General features: G+C 41.9%; 1 protein-coding gene across 1 annotated transcript in view; it reads right to left on the bottom strand.

Moving 5' to 3' along the window:
- NLRP4 (NLR family, pyrin domain containing 4) overlaps window positions 1-5,854 on the bottom strand; it is a 56,482-nt gene extending 50,628 nt beyond the window's left edge. The window contains exon 1 of the mRNA XM_011997033.1: window positions 5,153-5,854. The gene's annotated coding sequence lies outside the window, so the exon portion shown is untranslated. The remainder of the gene's footprint in view (window positions 1-5,152) is intronic.
- Between the last annotated feature and the right edge of the window lie 792 nt (window positions 5,855-6,646).

The raw sequence follows: 6,646 nt of genomic DNA, 5'->3' as shown, positions 1-6,646 counted from the left end.
TTTTAGTAGAGACAGGGTTTCACCGTGTTAGCCAGGATGGTCTCGATCTCCTGACCTGGTGATCCACCCACCTCGGCCTCCCAAAGTGCTGGGATTACAGGCGTGAACCACCGCGCCCGGGCTGCAGCACTATCACTAATAACCAAGATATAGAAGCAGCCTAAGTGCCCGTCAATAAAAGAATGCATAAAGAAAATGTGGTCTATAGACTCAATGGAATACTAGCCATAAAAAATAATGAAATCTTGCCATTTGTGGCAACCTGGATAAACGTGGAGGACATGAGGTAAAATAAGGCAGGCACAGAAAGAAAACTACCATATGATCTCAATTATGTGGGGCATCTAAAAAGAACTTATAGAAGTAGAGAGTAGAATAGCAGTTACTAGAGGCTGGGGAAGGGATGGGAGAGTAGGGGGAGACCAGGAGCGACTGGTCAACAGGCACACTGACGGTTAGAAAGAGCAGGTTCTAGCGTTCTCTTACACATGAGGGTAACTAAAGCAAGTAACAGTGTGGCGGACATTTCAAGATAACTGGAAGATTTTGAGTATCACCACAAAGAAATGATAAATGTCTCAAGAAACATATAATCATTATACAATAGACACATACATCAAAATTGATCATTATACAATGGATACATGTGTCAAAATATCACACTGTACCCCATAAATATGTACAATTATGTGTCAATTTAAAAATTTTTAAATGGGAAATCTGAACAAAATAGCATGTCATGCATGCATAAGGTATTATAACCAACCTTACTCACCAAACTCTATCCATTCCATTTATTGCATGACTTGAATTAGAGGCAAAAGACATTAAATTATTCCAGGTTTAAAAAAAAAATCTGTTGTAACAATATTAATATCAGAAGAGCAGACCCAAGCCAAAACATTAGTGATAAATCTAGATGCTGCATAACCACAGGGTTCAAATTACCAGGAAGAGAGAACAATTATAACCATACATGCAACAATAACATGGCCTTAAAATATACCAATGGTCAGCGGGGCATGGTGGCTCATGCCTATAATTCCAGCACTTTGGGAGGCCAAGGTGGGCGAATCATGAGGTCAGGAGATCTAGACCAGCCTGGCTAACACAGTGAAACCTCGTCTCTACTAAAAATACCAAAAAAAATTAAAAAAAATAAATTAGCCAGGCGTGGTGGCAGGCACCTGTAACCCCAGCTACTTGGGAGGCTGAGGCAGGAGAATGGTGTGAACCTGGGAGGCGGAGGCTGCAGTGAGCCAAGATCGCACCACTGCACTCCAGCCCAGAACAGAGCAAGATTCCATCTCAAAATAAATAAAAATATATATCTATACACACACACACGCTTATATGTATGTATATGTGTGTGTATGTGTATATATGTATATGTGTATATGTGTATGTATATGTGTATGTATATGTATATATGTGTATATGTGTATGTGTATATGTGTATATGTATATGTGTATGTGTATATGTATATATGTGTGTATGTGTATATGTGTATATGTGTATGTGTATATGTGTGTATGTGTATATGTGTGTATGTGTATATGTATATATGTGTATATGTATATATGTGTGTATGTGTATATGTATATATGTGTATATGTATATATGTGTATATGTATGTCTATACACACACACACCCCCCACAATGGTCAGCACCATAAGGAGAATTAGGCAAGTCCCTAATCATAGGATATTTTATAAATTTGTTCTAGTAATTAAATATACAAGTTAAAAAGAAAATAAAGGGTTTAAAGACAATGGATAAATTTTACCTTGTGGACACAGACCTTTTCATCCAATAAATGGAAAAAACACATTAAGATAGATGAATCATCTACCAATGTCAGCCTTATACTGATCCTCAGGGCAAGCTTCAACATATTTCAAATAAGTTACACAGAATATTCTGATCATAGTTTATGTCAGAAATTGACAATGAAATGAAGGACATTCCAAAATTAAGAAACATACTTCTAAGTAACCTATGAATAAAGAGAAAATATCGAATATAAGGTTTTGAACTGAATATTTAATGCTACATATAAAGTGAGTGAAATGCAGCTAAATCAGGACCTAGAAAAATGTGTTACTTCAAAGGTATAAGGAAGGTTGTAAATTCATAAGCTAATTATACATTTAGCTAAAAAGCAAAACATAGCAAAAGAAAGTAAAAAAAAAATCAATGAAATAAAAATTAAAATACAAGACTCAGTCAAAAGTAGATTCTTTGACAATACAAACTGGACAAGCCCCAACAAGTCTGATGAATAAGAAGACATGAGCAATAAATACCAGGAACAGAAGAGGAGACACCACTGTGTATCCTACAGACATCAAAAATAGAGCCTATTACCATTTTGATGCCAATAAAACTGATATTTTTTTCAAATACATAAATTCTTAGAAAATGACAACTTTCATCTATTTTTTGTGTGTGAAGTTGTGAAAGCTTCGAGGTGGCGGGCGCCTGTAGTCCCAGCTACTCGGGAGGCTGAGGCAGGAGAATGGCGTGAACCCGGGAGGCGGAGCTTGCAGTGAGCTGAGATCCGGCCACTGCACTCCAGCCTGGGTGACAGAGCGAGACTCCATCTCAAAACAACAACAACAACAAAAAAAAAAAAAATGTGAAATCCTTTCCCCAGAGAAGACTTCGGGCTCAAACGTCTTCATCAGCAAATTATTTCAAAATTTAAATAAAAATTATTTTTTTCCAGAATTAACAGAGAGAGAACATGGTATGGATATGTGAGAGAGCATAAGCACGTGTGTGTGTGTGTGGGAAAGTGAGAGAGAACGCACACAGTCTCAAACTGAGGCATAGGTTGGATAAAGAAAACAAGTTTACATCATCCTCAGCAAACTAACACAGGAACAGAAAACCAACCACCACATGTTCTCACACATAAGTGGGAGTTGAACAATGAGAATACAAACGGACACAGGGAGGGGAACATCACACACGGGCGCCTGTGGGGGGGGGCAGGAAAGGGGAGGGAGAGCATTAGGACAACTACCTAATGCATGTAGGGCTTAAAACTTAGATGACCAGTTGATAGGAGCAGCAAACCACTATGCCACATGTATCCCTATGTAACAAACTGGCACATTCAGCCACGTATCCCAGAACTTAGAACAAAACAAAAAACAGGCTTAGTGTAAGAATTTGCATGTTAAGTCCACTTGTGAAAACAAATACAAAAATTTTTTAAAGTCCATTAAGTGTAAGGTCTGTACATTAGATAACGTACTATTAATTTCCTGTTTTTTACATAGTGTGGTTATCAAAAGAGCTTACTTTTATTCTTATTTTTAGAACACAAACCCTGAAGCATTTAGGGTAAAATACTAGGTGTAAATTTGTACAATGTGTACAAATCTTGAACAGATCAGGAAAAATACATAAGTGTAGAGAGACACTAAATAAGGTAAACCTTTAACATTTGGTGATCCTAAGTAAAGGATATATTCTCGAAGCTGTTCTCTAAGGGTAAAATCACATCCACTTTTTTTAATAGTGTACTAGTTTCCTTGGGCTGGCATGACAACATACCACAAACTAGGTAACTTAAAACGGAAACCTACTGCCTCATGGTTCTGAAGCCTAGATGTCCAAAATCAAAGTGTTGGCAGGGCAGTGCTCTCTCTGAAACCCAGGAGAGCCCCCCTTCCTTGCCTCTCATGGTTTCTGTGGTTTGCAGCTATGTAATTCCATTCTGTCACATGCCATTCTGCTTGTCTCTATCTTCATGTGGCCATTTTCTCTAAGACAGAGTTTCACTCTCGTTGCCCAGGCTGGAGTGCGATGGCGCAATCTTGGCTCACTGCAACCTCCACCTCCCAGGTTCAAGCAATCCTCCTGCCTCAGCCTCCCGAGTAACTGAGATTACAGGGCTGTGCCACCACACTTGGCTAATTGTTTGTATTTCACCATGTTGGTCAGGCTGGTCTTGAACCTCCAACCTCAGGTGATCCACCCACCTCGGCCTCCCAAAGTGTTAGCATTGCAGGCGTGAGCCACTGTGCCTAGCTTTGTGGCTTTGAGTCTCGCTCTGTCACCCAGGCTAGAGTGCAGTGATGTAATCTCGGCTCACTGCAACCTCCGCCTCCTGGGTCAAGCGATTCTCCTGCCTCAGCCTCGTGAGTAGCTGGTATTACAGGCACCTGCTACCACGCCCAGCTGATTTTTGTATTTTCAGTAGAGACAGGGTTTCACCATGTTGGCCAGGCTGGTCTTGAACTCCTGACCTCAGGTGATCCACCCACCTCGGCCTCCCAAAGTGCTGGGGTTACAGCCATGAGCCACCATGCCCAGCCGCATGTGGCCATTTTCATAAGGACACCTGTCGTTAAGTTAGGGGGCCTACCCACTCCAGTATGACCTCATCTTAACTAATAACATCTGCAACAACCTTATTTTGTCGCCCTATGAAGGGGTTAGGACTTTAGTTTTTGTTTTTGATTTTGTGTGTGTGTGTTTTTAGGGTTGGGACACAATTCAACCCTTAACGGTAAAAGCCAACTTTTATTGATATAGAAAGATAGATATTCTTTCTATACACGTTTATTTCATAGTCTAAACAAATGGCATAATTGGAGAAGGGGGATGAAAAGAGGTTGGCTAATGGATACCAAATTACACCTGGGGGTAGGAATGGGCGCACGGTAGGTTGAATATAGTTAATGATATCTTATATATTTAAGGGTTTTTCTAACTTTTATTTCAGGTTCAGGGGCACATGTACACCGGTTACATGGGAGAAGTCGTACCACAGGGGTTTGGTGTGCAGATTTTTTCGTCTCCCAGGTACTAAGAACAGGACCCCACAGCTATCTTTCCCTGACCCTCTCCCTCCTCCCACCTGAGGATTCCGAATGTTTCCAACACAAAGAAATGATACGTGTATGAGGAGATGGATATGCTAATTACCCTGATTTAATGATACGTATCCCTGTACCAACACATCACTCTGCATCTCATATACACAATTAGTATGAGTCAACTAAAAGTGTGATTCTCTTTTTAAATCACATGCTGGAATTATAGGATCAAAGATGTTGCTGCCCTAGGTCAGAGAGCAAGCTCACAAGAGCAGAGCGGACTTGGGTCCCATCGTTCACCGGCAGGGGCCCCCTTACCTCATCCCTGTCTATGTCCTCCAGCTTCTCCTACATGTTTGTGTCAACAGAGATGAAGAATCTAATAAGAACATTCCCACCCTCGAAGCTCCAAGGTCTCCCTTCGTGACGAGTGTCCCCCACCTGCACTCCCCATTCTTCTCCCAGGTCTACAGGCTCAACTGGGAGGCACCTTATAAATACAGGGCGTTCATCTACCCCACTAACTGGAGAGAAGGAAAACGCTGGGAAAACAGGATGGAGAAGCCTGGCTGTGATTGATCAGGATCAAGAAAGGAGACAGGGGGAAAGGAAGAAAGAAAAAGGAAGACCCAAAGTAACCAAGGAAATCAGCAGATAGAAGAGAAGCACAGCCCAGCATGACGCGCTGACTCACCGCTCCACGCCTTCCTGGTCTTAATGATTGGCGGCTGGAAGCGGGAGGAAAAGATCCCTGGTGCCATTTGATTGGCCAATGAGTTGCTCCCTTCCCATTGGCTCAGGAGGACTTTTGATGAACAGATCCAGAAAATATGTGAAGCGAAACTCCCACCGCCCCTTGAGGGCCTGTTCCAGACCTTTGCTCCTGGTGTCCTATAGAGCGGGGGATGTGTCAGGCTGAGGTCCCTATTTAGGATTCCCAGGGCTCCCGGCTGCAGATAAGCTCCTCCAGTCTCTCCAAAATGGTTCATTTGGAGAGTTGAGGTGACTCTGTTCATAATTTAAATGCTTATTTCCTTCCTACATCCTAAACTCCTTGAAGAATGTCCATGTGGCATAACATCTTTCTGCGTAACTAAACCTATCATGCAAGAAGAAATTATTAATTATGATTATTATTATTAGATACGGTCTCACTCTGTGGCCCAGGCTGGAGTGCAGTGGCATCATCTCGGCTCACTGTAACCTCCACCTCCCAGGTTCAAGAGATTCTCCTGCCTCAGCCTCCTGAGTAGCTGGGATTACAGGCACCCACCACCACGCCCTGCTAATTTTTGTATTTTTAGTAGAGACAGGGTTTCACCATGTTGGCCAGGCTGGTCTCGAACTCTTGACCTTAAGTGATCTGCCCGCCTCGGCCTCCCAGAGTGCTGGGATTGCAGGCGTGAGCCACTGTGCCTGGCCTGCAAGAAGAACTTAATGGATATCGGCTACTCTCTTTCTGCATAGGCAGAACAGGTGTTAAGTTTTTTAGAAACGAGGTCAACATTTCATCCTTGGGCATGGTTTTCCTTCTATTCCAGCTTCCCTACAATCATCACAGTCATCTTCTGAGTTCGTACCAAACCTCAGTGTCCTAGGAGCTATCCTTTTACAATCACAATTTTACTTCCTCCTTATAAGAATCCTGAGTTCAGTGTTATGATGATCGTGATGACCCTGGTTTTGAAATATACACATCAAGGAGTGTAGAAACACATAATGAAAACTTTAAGGAATTACCGTAATCATAACACAAGTCTCCGTGGTCCAGAACCTACATTGAGAAGTGGACATGATGGGGACCTTTGCAGA

Source organism: Mandrillus leucophaeus, unplaced genomic scaffold, assembly GCF_000951045.1.
Source record: "Mandrillus leucophaeus isolate KB7577 unplaced genomic scaffold, Mleu.le_1.0 Scaffold53, whole genome shotgun sequence".
Taxonomy (NCBI): Eukaryota; Metazoa; Chordata; class Mammalia; order Primates; family Cercopithecidae; genus Mandrillus; species Mandrillus leucophaeus.
The sequence above is the reverse complement of the archived record's forward strand: the minus strand, read 5'-3'. Positions and strand labels throughout refer to the sequence as shown.